Consider the following 12,999-nt stretch of genomic DNA (forward strand, 5'->3'; position numbering starts at 1 on the left):
CTCATCACAACTCATGAAAGGAGTGAGTGAAAGTTCCTGCAGGAGGGACTTAGGAACAGGAGGCATCCATTCAGCCACACAGTTAGATGGTAGCTGATCTGCATCATAACTCCACCTATCTGCATTGGTCCCATTACCCTTAATACCCTTCCCGAATAAAATTCTTATCGATCTCAATTTTGAAAGTTTCCATTGACACCCAGCTTTGTTGTTTTGGTGGTGGTGGGGGGGGTGGACAGACAGAGGGGTGTTGTGCAGTGGGGTGTGGAAAAAATTCCAAATTTCTACTGCTCTTTGTGTGAAAAAGGATAGTGGAAATCAGGGGAAAGTCTAACACCACTTATGTTTAGGAGGGTAACTCCAGTGTTGTGTCAAAACAGGTTAAAAAGTATCCGGATCACTCTTGGACCTCACGTTGTTGGCACTTTGTGGGCTAATTTGTTATCAAGGCAGCATCCAGATTGATGTACAAATCCAATTGGTTCAGGAACGTCCTTCATGAAACCTCTCTCCTCTGACCCGTGACCTCACCATGTGGATGGCTCTCTGAAGTGGCACAGTTAGCTTGTTACTTGTACATAGAATGACACAGAGGAGGCCCTCTGTTACCTTGTCAGAGCAGCTAAGGATGGGAAATAAATGTAATCTTGCCAGTGTCACCCATATCCAAAGTAATAATCTCGTTTGCAGGGTTTTGTTTTAATTCTTGTGATAGCCAAGGTCATGGATAACCATCCAGTAGCTCCAGATAGTTGTGTTTGGCAAACATCTGTGCCACCTGCTCTTTGAGAAGCAGGTGCATACATTCAATAACCAACACTCTCTTTGTGGGATGTTCACTGTCTTATCTCACAGTGTTAATGCTCAGAAAACCTTGAGTCTGTGGAGTGAATGGGACAGATATGAAAAGCCTTGAAATTGTGTGCATTCTTTTCCCCAGCTTTCTTCGATAGGCCCAGTGTGATAGTAGGAGTGTCTCCCTTTCAGAGGTTTGTCTTTCTTGTGCTCTCTGGTTGGTGTTTGGTCCTAACGTCTGCTCAACAATAACATTGAAGCTTTTGGCTCAGCCTCATATCAAAATAGAGAGGTCACTGGCCTCCTTGAGCTTCCTCTGCACAGATGCTTCTGATATTTTAAGCTGTAAACTTTGCAACAAACATGAATATGGCTGGCGTGTCAAGCAGGAACCCTTGCCTGTCCATGGTCTCCATTCACTGGGCCTAGTACCATAAGTTCCAGAGTCACCCCATTATTATTTAAGCTCACCAGTAACTTAGGGCAGAGATCATGGACTCAAACTTCACTCCTGAGATTTGAGCACAGAATCTATTGCTGTACAGAGGAAGCTCTGCATTGTCGGAGGAAAGACCTTTTAGGTTAGATGTTAAACAGGGCCTTACCTGCTTTGTCAGGTGAATGTTAGAGATACTGTGGAATCATTTGAAGAACAGGGGAGTGCTTCAGGTGTCCTGACCAATATTTATCCTTCAACCAACTCTTAACTCTAATGATGCGATCATTTGTTTCATTACTGTTTGAGAGAGCTTGCTCTGTGCCAATTGGCTGCCACATTTCCTGCATTACAACAGTGACTGCCCTTCAAAAATACTTCATTGATCAAAAAGCACTTTGGGATGTACTAAAGATCTTTCCCAAAGCAACCCTTTTATTTTTAAGCTCCCATAAATGATTTTTAAGATCTGGAAATAATTGCACCACATTAGCACTTCATCTGCAGCCTCATTCCAAAAGAGGAGCACCTCCGACAGTGCAGCACTTATGGGGAGATGGTGGCATGGTGATAATATCACAGGACTAGTATCACAGAGACCTAGGGCTAATACTTTGGGGACATGGATTCAAATACCACCATGGCAGCTGGTGGAGTTTAAATCCAATTGATAGATCTTTAAAAAGCTGGAATTGAGAGCTCATCTCAGTTGTATGGCCTGAGACCATTACTACCATTGATTGTCATAAAAACCCATCTGGTTCACCAGTGTTCTTTAGGGAAGGAAATTTTCCATCCTCAAGTGGCCTGGCCTAGATGTGACTCCAGACCCACACAATGTGCTTGATTCTTAACTACTCTTTGAAATGGCCTAAAGTCCACTCAGTTAAAGGGCAGTTAGGGATGGGCAACAAATGCTGGTGTGCCAGCGACACCCACATCGCATGAAAGAATTATTAAGAAACTTCCTCAGACTGCATTGGGGTACCAACCAAGATTTTGTGCTCGAGTTTCTGGAGTGAGATTTCCCACAACCTTCTCACTTGCTGGCAAGAGTGCTACCCTTTGAGTCAATGATGAAAGGCAAGCGCAGTTGCTGACCAAATGTCATTTACATACAGCCATATGGATTAAGAGCAGGAGTAGGCCATGTTCCAGCCATGTTCCTGCTGTCATACAAAGCAGGTTCAATGCCCAGTCACGAGCTCGCTAAGCACAGAGTAGGGCCACTACGAAGGAGGCTTCAGAAAGTTAGGGAACGAAGCAACTGATGCTGGATGTGTGGCTACATGGAGGTCTTGTCCTTCAGGTTTAGCTGTGATAATCCTGATGACTGGATAGCCTGTAGGAATTGTCCAGAATCATACCATGTCCCAGTGGTCATCATTATCCAGGTGTCAGAAGAGAATCAGCATACTTAGGGTGATGCATCAGTGAGGGAATCAACATCTTCAGTGGGGGAAGGGGAAAATTGTCAAGAGAAAATGAAATTTCTTTTCCCTCCTCCCCCTGACACTAATATTAAATTCTGCCAGTGTCTGAGAACCAGAAGAATAAATTTTAAACCACCAAAAATGAGTTAATTGGGGTCGGCTGAGTTTTAAATAATCTCAAACCCAACTTCAAACTGTTGACTTCTTGATTTGACTAGGGTATCCAAGCACCTGGTTTTCAGCCAGTCTGTTCACTGCCCAATACCGGATGCTTTAATGTCTGGTACGCTCATAAACACAGGCAGTTGATGATGCGTGATGATGTTGTCTTGGTGCGCAGTGATATCATTTCCCCTGCACCACAGTGCTGTTAGCCTAAGAATATAAGAACACAAGAAGTAGGAGCAGGAGTAGGCCATTCAGCCCCTCAAGCCTGTTCCACCAGTCAGTAAGATCATGGCTGATCTGATGCAACCTTAACTTCACTCTCCTACCTGTTCCCTATAACCCTTGACTCCTTTGTCTGCCAGGTCTGGTGTCCAGTGTTCTTTTGGCCTCTGGCAATGACCACCCTAGATTTGACAGAGATGGGACAAGGCGCAGGGGTCAGCCTGCCCCCAGGAGTTGGGTTGTCTATTTAAATATGAGACTTGGAGCCTGGCATTTAACTCCCCCTACAGGTTTAACGCCAGCCAGCTGAGATTCTCCGAGGTCTTTGGAAATCCAGGAAGTTCAGGGTAAATGAGGACTGCCTCAGGAAGAAAATAGGGCCATTGCATCACTGCTTATGGAGCAGAAAGAGCAAGAGTACTTCTTCCCTCTGGCTGACCAGGTTACCTTCTTCCCTGCCATTAGAATATACTGCCTCCTATCAGACACCCCACTTCCCAGGACTGGGACTCCTCCTCCACACAACACTCCCAGGCTTCAGGCTCCTTACCTTGGGCTGTTCTGGTGTGATCCCTGCCTGACTGGAAGCCAAAGCTGACCATCAGGCTGATTTCTGGAGCCCAAGTGGTTCTAAGCCAGAAAGCAGCCGGTTCAAGTCCCACTCCAGATCTTGTTGGCCACTGGAGGTGTGTTCACACAGTCCACAGTAGGTTGTTAAATCAGACTGCAAAATCCTTCTAGCACACCACACCACTCTCCAAGGGCAAGAGAGTGCAGACATGCACAACAACATGCTGACTTCCTGCCGGGGGTCCTGTTTTAAAAAGAAATATGGACACCTCCACAGTTTACCTGTCTGTCTGAAACCCCAGCCTCCCCCCCGCCCCCCCAGGAAAACCCACCCTGTTAACATCTGGGCCAGAAGGTTTCCTGTGTGATATAAGGGTTGCAGATGAGTGAAGGGCATCTTGAGTGAAGTCCCATCATTAAATCTAACAAAACAACTCCCTGGAAATCAGCCTCAGCCGACACCGCAATAAAACAAGCTAGTGCTCAATTATTCTGCAATTTAGTCTCCTCTCAGGATCTGTAAGTCTAAATCCTCCTGGAATCCATCAACATGTAACTGACCCACTGCCCATAAAATGGAACGAGTATTGCAGTTAGCTTGGGCACTAAAGGGACAGCAATCAGTGCTTAGGCATAATATTGATATGCCTTTTAAACTAATGATCCAAATAAGGTAACTGAGGTCAGAGCACGAGTAAACACTGCAGATATTGTCACCAGAGTCCAATGCTGAAGTGGTTTGTTGGTGATGAATAATTACACTGAGGTTTATTCAGCTTCCATCTTGTCATTTCTCCCGCTTCATTCTGAATCCCAAATGTAAAGGGATTTTCCTCATTGGGTTTTATTGCCCCTTGAGGTCATAGGGGAACCATGGTCTCCTTGACCTTAGTAAAAGCAAGACATTCCAGATGCTGCAGATCTGAAATAAAAGCTGAAAGTGCAGAAAAACTGAAGTTTTGAAATGGGGGTGAGGGGAGGAATGGCGTTTTCAGGCATAGTTTTGCTTTTTGGATTCCTCTCAGGCACAGATGCTGCCGAGTTTCTCCAGCAACTTTGTTCCTGTTTCCTTGACCTTGTTCGATTGCCCTTGTGGAATTGGAGAGGAATTTCCGAGAGGTTTTTTGTTCCCCCTTGAAATTGGCCACGGGCCTTTCTTCCTTCTGGTTTTTCCTCCTCGTGAGCAATCTTCATCTGTGATTTGGGAGCTTGGGCCTGGCAGCCTGCCCCTTCTTTCTCTCGCATGTTCACCTTTTCGTACCGGGAAATTCAGCCCTCCCCATTTAGGGCCTTGGCTGGCAGCATTGTGCACTCCCAGGTCAGCTCACCATTCGTCATGGCGGCGATACCTGTGTGCTTATCTACTGCTGATTTCTGCTGCCTTATTTGGACCATTGATTTAAAAGACATATCAATATCATCCCTAAACACTGATTACTACTCCTTTTAGTGCCTGAGAGGTGGAGAAAATAAAGACAAGCGATTACACATGGCCTCAGGACATCCCAAAGTGTCAGACGGCCATTGAAGTACACCCGAAGTGCAGTGGTAGAGGCAATGCCGGAAACACGGCAGCTATAACCTGCTCCCAACACTCTGATTCATCATGGTTCCTCAACAACAACAACAACAACTGGCATTTAGCTAGCACCTTAAATTGTCCCAAGGTGCTTTACAGGACTGTTATGGAAGAAAATTTGACACCGAACCATGATAGAAAATATTCGGCCAGATGACCAAAGGCTTGGTTAAAGTGGTCAGCTTTAAGAAAAAGGATGAGGTAGGATAGTTCGCCTTTGTCACAGTCAACAAGGGTGTTATTTGCCACATCCATACATACAATGCAAACGTGACCTGCCCTCTATTAAAGTTTCAGAGTGGTGGTGAGGGGAGGAACGGCAATAGCAGGCATTGTCTTTTTTTTTATTCCTGTCAGGCATGTAGCAGGAATTGAAGCAATAAAACTGGGAGCTTTCCTGTGCCGTGGTGGTAATTATTACCTTGCAACGGAGCACCTCCTGTAAAAAGAGCACCTCAGAGCGATCAACCAGGTGAACGCCAAGTAGAGAAAGAAAAAAGGATTTGGAAGTGAGATGTGGTGAGCCGAAGACATGAATGGGGTTTGTAAGATGGCTTTCGAAAGCAAGGGTGAGAGGTGGTGTGGTAAAGTGGGGTACCATGCACTTTTAAGAGAATGCAAGAGGACTAACCATGTGACAGTACTGACCAATCAATGTACAGTAAGTCTAGAACTGGAGGTGGTTGTGGGAGCGCACAAGGATTTAGTCCTCTGCCTTCAGTTACAATAAACAAGCACAGTTTTCTTATGTCAGTCTCTCTCTGTTACTGATAGCGAGCGTCAACTAACAAATGTATATGAAGGCGTGCAATTCGAATTTACTCAACTAGTGAACTCATAGACTCAAGGCATAAAAGGTGGAAAGAAACAAATTGCTGAGGAGTGGAGCCTTCAGGAGTGGAGTCAAGGGTGTGATGAACAAGCAGCATTCCTCTATGGAGAGAAACTCTCCCCCGAGCATTTAAACTGGTATTCATGATCGTATAAATGGAGACCTCTGAGGGTCAAAAGGTAAATGGAATGCTGTTGCTGCAAGGTGTTTAGCTTATTCCTGGCATTACATAAGATAGTGTCATTATTTTAAATGATACCAGCTTGGAAACAAAGCAGAAAAGCAACCTGACCCCAGCTGTTCCTGTTGTGTTGTGTTCAGAACAGGACTGTACTAAATAGGACAGGGTAGGAGGCAAGTCTACCCAATGCAACAATAGGCTGTTCCAAAACTATGTGTATTAAAGTGCAAACAAAAGTTATGTCAAATATTTCAATGGGACAAATTTTGATCTTACTTTGTAACCTGAAAATCACAAAATTATAGAATGGTTGCAGCACAGAGCGAGGCCATTCCAAGCCATTGTGTCCACGCCAACTTTCTGCAAGGGCATCTCACCTAGTCCCGCACCTCTGCCTTTTCCCAGAAGCCCTGCAATCTCTTTCTCCTCAGATAATTATCCAATTCTCTTTTGAAAGCCACGATTGAATCCACCTTGGCTGCTCTCTCAGGCAGTGCACTCCCGATCTGGACCACCTATGCTCACTGAGTTTAAAAAAAAAAAGCTTTCCCTCATGTCGCCATCGCTTCTTTTGCCAATCACTTTAAATCGGTGTCCTCTGACTCTCCATCCTGCTGCCAATGGGAACAGTTTCTTCCTATCTACTCCACCCAGGCCCCTCATGGTTTTGAATGCCTCTATCAGATCTCCCAACCTTCCTTTCTTGAAAGAAAACAACCCCTAGTTCATCAATCTATCCATGTAACTGAAGTTACCTTCATATGAAAAACTATTTCCTCTGGTGAAGGAGTGCAGGACAAGGGGACTTGATCTTAAAAATTAAGAGCCAGGCCATTCGGGGTGATGTCAGGAAGCATTTCTTCACACAAAGGGTAATGGAAATCCAGAACACTCTACCCCAAAAGGCTGTTGAGGGTGAATACGGAATTTCAAAACTGAAATTGATAGATTATTCTTCGGTAAGGATAATAAGGGTTGCGGAAACCAAAGCAGAGAGATGGAGTGCAGCTACAGATCTGCCTTGATCTAATTCAATGGAGGAACAGGCTTGAGGGACTGAGTGGCCTGCTCCTGGTCTTATGCCCAACCCAATTCACGTTTGTGTCAGGCTTTGCAATCACATGGTGTACGGGTCTGTCTGTATCAGCTCCCTTCGCACTAGGTACCAGATAGAAATGGATGAGGTAATTCATCCCACTCATCCCGAAAGACCTGACAGACCCCGTGCCAAAGCATCCAGCTGCAGCTGAAGTGATTCCATTATTTTTGCTTCCTCCACTACTCAGTCCTGGTTGCCCATTCTAGGGCAACTGATGATATAGTGCAGTTTAGTTTGTTTTAATTTGAAGGAATATTCTAGATTTACTGTTTACAATCCTGTACCTCTGTGAGGGCCAGTTTCATGTGCCTTCCTTCAAAGATTAAGTATCCCAAAATACCCTGACAATAAAGCTGCTGCAAAATCATCACCTTTCCACTAAATTCGCTGATGACAAAGCAATACTATTTTCTTTCTCAGTTTTGGTTGGTTGGAGATTCAACAGCAACAATTTACATTGATATAGCACCACTAATGTATAAAAATGTCCCAAGGTGCATCGCAGGAAAGTTATCAGACAAACCTCGACACTGAGCTGATACAGGCGGGTCAGATGACCCAAAAGCTTGGTCAAGCTGGCTGGTTTCGAGGAGCGTCTTAAGCGGGGAGAGAGAGTCAGAGAACTTTCAAGACAGAATTGCAGAGCTGTGGGCCTGCAGCTGAAATCAAAACTGCCAGTGGTGGAGTGATTAAAATTGGGGATGTGCAAAAGGCTGAAGTGGGTGGAGCGCAGGGATCTTGGAGAGTTGCAGGGCTGAAGGAGGTTACAGTGAACGGGAAAGGTCCTGCACCGCCGTTGATCATCAATGCCATGATATGGATTCATCCGTGGCCCATTTCATTACGTCTGAAAATAAAAATTTGTAAAAAATACTTTTCTGTGAGGGGATTGTACCTTTAAGCTCCTCAAGCAGAGTTTTTCACTGCTATGGCCTGAACAGATGATTCTTTAATGTAGATAAATGTATACTGATTCATACTGGAACAGAGAGCAGCAGATGTGTGTACATGATGAAAGGGCATCCATTAGCAGCGGAAGGGAAGGGAGAACATTGGGGTATGATTATTGATCATTCACTTAGAGTGCCAGTCGATGCAAACTTGTTGTCAGCAAAGCTAAATAAATACAAGGCTTCATCTCAAGGGCATCCGACTGCATCCGACTGCAGGGGGAAGGGAGATATCCCAGGCGATATGGATTATTGGTGAAACAACATTTAGAATATCACAAGAAAGTCAATGGTATGTTGGCCTTTATTACAAGAGGATTTGATTACTATATACATGTAAAGATGCCTTGCTGTAATTATATAGAGCCTTGGTGAGATCACACCTGGAGTATGGTGTGCAATTTTGGTCTCCTTACCTAAGGAAAGGTACACTTGCCATAGAGGGAGTGCAATGAAGGTTTGCTAAATAAATTCCTGGTATGGAGGGATTGTCCGGTGAGGAACGATGAAATAGACTGGGCCTTTATTCTCTGGACCTTATAAGAATGAGACGTGATCTCATTCAAACATACAAAATTCTTATGGGCCTCGACTGGGTAGATGCCGGAAGGACGCCCCCCCTGGCCGGGGGTTCTAGAACCAGGGGGCACCATCTCAGAATAAGGGGCAGGTCATTTAGGACTCAGATGAGGAGGGATTTCTTCACTCAGGGGGCAGTGAATCTTTGGAATTCTCTGCCCCACAGGGCTTGGGAGGCTCAGTTGTTGAGAATGTTCAAGAGAGAGATGGTTAGATTTCTACATATTGTAAGCATCAAGGGATATGGGGATAGTGCAGGAACATGGTGTTGAAGTAGAAGACCAGCCATGATATCATTAAATGGCGGGCTTAAAGGGCTGAATGGCCTGCTCCTGCTCCTATTTCTTATGTCCTTATATGCACCTCCAAGTTGTTCACTGTCCTTGACCAGAATGTATTGCCATTCCTTCATTGTTGCTCATATCTTGAATTTCCAAACCTAACCCCCATTGTGGGTGCACCTTAGCTCACTTGCTAAGAATTTTCAAAAATAATTTTTAATAGAGAGGGGGTCTGAGAAAGACTCAAAGTTGTGTGGAGAGGCCAACGGATTGAAATTTGCCTTCACCGAGAAAGGGAAGCTTGAAGGAGGATGTGATCCTGGTCTTGGAAAATGCTGAGTAGAATTGACAATGTTATTTGATGTGGAATTTTATGTGTTTTTCAGCTGAGTCTCTCTCTTTCTCTCTCTCTCCCCTTTCCTCTCTCCCTCTCTCTCTCTCTCCCCTTCTCTTTATGTAGTATCCTTGTCTGAGGGTTAGTATTCAGGTCTTAATGTTGCCATGGTAGCAATGGCAGCAATGGTAACAATGGGGCAGTATTGAACTTACCTTGGCCAGTATGGGGATTAAATCCTTGCCATTGGTGTTATTAAGAACCACGCTCTAACCACCTGAGCTAACTGGCCCTACTTTTCTGTTAAGTGGAAGATATAAATTGATGTAATCAGATTCTTTATGAAATATGGAGCCCTGTTTGCTATTGAGGTTTGAAGGGGTTGTGTTGGGGGATTGGGAGGGAAAGGAGAGGAGCAGAGGGGTTAGTGTCATTTGTAGATTCCAGAGATTAACATTGAACACCAGATATGTGGGATTGGTTTGCTTGGTTTCTTTTTGGATCAGGGATCATTGATAAAAAGCTTCATCACTGGAGATGAAATATAGAAGCAGCGTCCATTATTGAGTAGTTTGAATATGATGTATGTGAGGATTGGGCTCAAGGAGATGAATTAAGGAGCTCAGTACTTTCTATATTAGCTTGATCCAATTTCCTCTTAACTCAGCATGAGCACTGTCTGCCCTGTCTTGGAAGGCTGTGTGTTCAGGTCACACTCAAGTGCAAGAGCATATATTCTTCAGTGACACCTCAGTATTGAGGGAGTGTGGCAGTGTTGGGGGTGCTGTCTTTTGGATGGTACATTAAACTAAAGAACTGCCTGCCCTCTCCAATGCACGTGAACGATCCAGTGGCACTATTTTGAAGAAGGGAAGGAGAGCTCTCCTTGATATTTTTGCTTCCTCTCCTCTTCAAATAATGCCATGAAATCATTTACATCTTTGGTGAGGCAACAGTGAAGATTATATGCACAACAACAACAGCAACTTGCATTTATATAGCATCCTTAATGCAGTAAACCATCACAAGCTGTTTTGCAGGTGTGTAATCAGCCAAATATTGACACTAAGCCAAAGAAGACATGAGAGCAAATGAGCAAAAGCTTGATTGAAGAGGTAGGTTTTAAGGAAGATCTGAAAGGAGGTCTCTGAATGGTGGGGTGGCGGGGGCAGCTTGATCCTAAAGATTTCTGGTTCAGAGGTGAGAGTGTTACCACTAAGCCTTACATATTAAGTGCTGGAAATCTGAAACGGAAAATGCTGGAACTATGCAGCACCTAATGTAAGGCAAGGTGACGGTAAAATGTTTCAGACGTAGAGCTTTCATCAAAAAATTGAGCTTCAGACTTCCCAACACTATTTCACAGTGATTTCTTACACAGACAACAGAGGCGACCTCCTCTGGGTAGATTAAAACCCAGATTCTGGAATGAAAGGCGAATGTGCTAATCGCTTCACCACCCAGTCCCCTCTAAATACTAGCTTCATTGGTGCAAAATATCTCCTTCGGGGACTGTGAAAACAGTGGCTGTGCCTGCAGAATAATAATAAAATAATGTGCTTTATCTCATTCTCTTGTAAAGTGTTTTATTGCCACAACACTTCCCTCGCTGCTTTTGTACTCACACAATCAGGAGAGAAGAAAATGAAACAAATTTTAATGAAAGAGAATTAAAGAACAGAAATAAAATCCGATGGATTTACAGATCCGTTCAGTAGTTGCAATGTGTGCTAAATAGCCTGACCTTTGAAAGAACCTTGATCTATATATAAAATATATATAGAGATAAAAATGGTCTTTGCAGATTTCCTTTTTCATCCTTCTTACCAGATCTGTGTGTGGATCCAATGGAAGGAATAAAGTCTCATTAAATTTCAATTACTTAAAATGACAGCCATGTGAAGCTGATAAAACCCAATGTTGTCTACAGTTGTCAGTTCCTCATTCGGGCTCTTCAGACCTATCTGTAATGGTCTTTTTTTTCTCTGTTCTTAGCCTTTTCATATGCAAAGTGGGCCCCATCTTTAGGAGAGTGAAGAATTTAGTGAAGTTAATGAACTTCAAGTCATGTCTTATCATGACATTTTTTTAAAAAAACATTCTTCACCAGAAGTAGCCACGAGATAATATGCATTCAAGCATTTTTATTCTTGAGAAGTGTCCTTTTGTATCACAGCTGCTCTTTTTTTTCTGTTTTGTCATATGTTGCAGTCTGTCCCTGTCAGCTACAAAAGTGGGTCGCAGGTTGGGATTGTCCGACCAGGGATCATTCCTCAAGCAGGGATGTGTCAAATGGAAAGGATTTAGCAGCCCCCTTTTCTTAAATTCAGTTTCATGATGAAGGTATTATTCTGGACAATCTAAAAATCTCATAGTTCCCCAAAAATAATGGGAAGATTGGAGTAGCCACTTTACTTAATGACTGGAAACTAAAGGCACGAGTGAACTACAGAGGGTTTTTTCACCATGGCAACGGTCCTGCTAGCTGACTGTGCTGGTTTTAATGAGGTGTTGTCTCCAAAGTGATAAGTTAAAAGATTTGTTCATTTATGTTTTCTCTTCCCTCCAGGTTTACCTCTTGTTTGTTTCTACCCCCACCTCCTCCTCTCATTCCCACACTCTGTGAGGGAAGACATCCTGCCACTGACAATGCTCTGGTGCACAGTTTCCATTATAGATGTATTAATGCCACCACTGGTGGGAGGGTATAATTACAGTGCCACAATGTAGCAGAAGTAATGCCTGTTATAAAGGTGAACATAGGAATTTTTCATGCCAAGATCTGTCATTCCAGTGCCGCCACTGGCAGAAAAATATAATTATTGCATGACAAGCCCAAATGTACAGTTTGCATTATAACAACAACTACTTGTATTTATATAGCTCCAAAGGGCTTCACAGGGGTCAGACAGAATTTGACACCGAGCCACATAAAGTGTTGTTTAGGACAGATGACCGAAGGTTTGGCCAAACAGGCACCTTTAAAGTGAAGAGTGAGGTAGAGATGGGAGGGGGCACGGGGTGGGAGATTAGGGAGGGAATTTCAGAGCTTTGGCAGCTGAAGTTGCAGCCACCAATGGCGGAGCGATCAGGGATGTTCAAGAGGCCAGAATTAGTAGAGCACAGAGATCTCAGAGGGTTGTAGAACTGGAGGCAATCGCAGAGGGAGGGAGGGCCGAGGCCGTTGTGGAATTTGAGAACAAGGATGAGAATTTTTAAATCAAGGTGTTGCTTGACCAGGAGCCAATTCTTCACCTTGTTGCTCTCTTTTTCCTCTGCCCTTCCCTGACTCCGTGATCCTTTTTCTCCCGTATCAGTCCCTTTCTCCCTAATCTTCTCTTGATCCCCTATCTTTCACTTCCTACCTTACTATTCCGTGTGTGCTGCTTTGCGTCTTCTCTGTGCAGATCCTTCAATCACTCTCTATTTCATTTTCCTTCAAGTTTCATTCATTTCCAATCACTTCAGCTTCCTCCATACCCACTCTATCCCAGTGACTTTCTCTTCCCCAGAACTCGCATACTTGTCCTCTTGCCATTC

The 12,999-nt window shown here is 44.0% G+C and overlaps 1 protein-coding gene across 3 annotated transcripts in view; it reads left to right on the forward strand.

Moving 5' to 3' along the window:
- The window catches only part of plxna4 (plexin A4), a 701,383-nt gene that overhangs the window by 540,344 nt on the left and 148,040 nt on the right, over nucleotides 1-12,999 (forward strand). The window lies entirely within an intron of this gene.

This window comes from Carcharodon carcharias, chromosome 13, assembly GCF_017639515.1.
Source record: "Carcharodon carcharias isolate sCarCar2 chromosome 13, sCarCar2.pri, whole genome shotgun sequence".
Classification (NCBI taxonomy): domain Eukaryota; kingdom Metazoa; phylum Chordata; class Chondrichthyes; order Lamniformes; family Lamnidae; genus Carcharodon; species Carcharodon carcharias.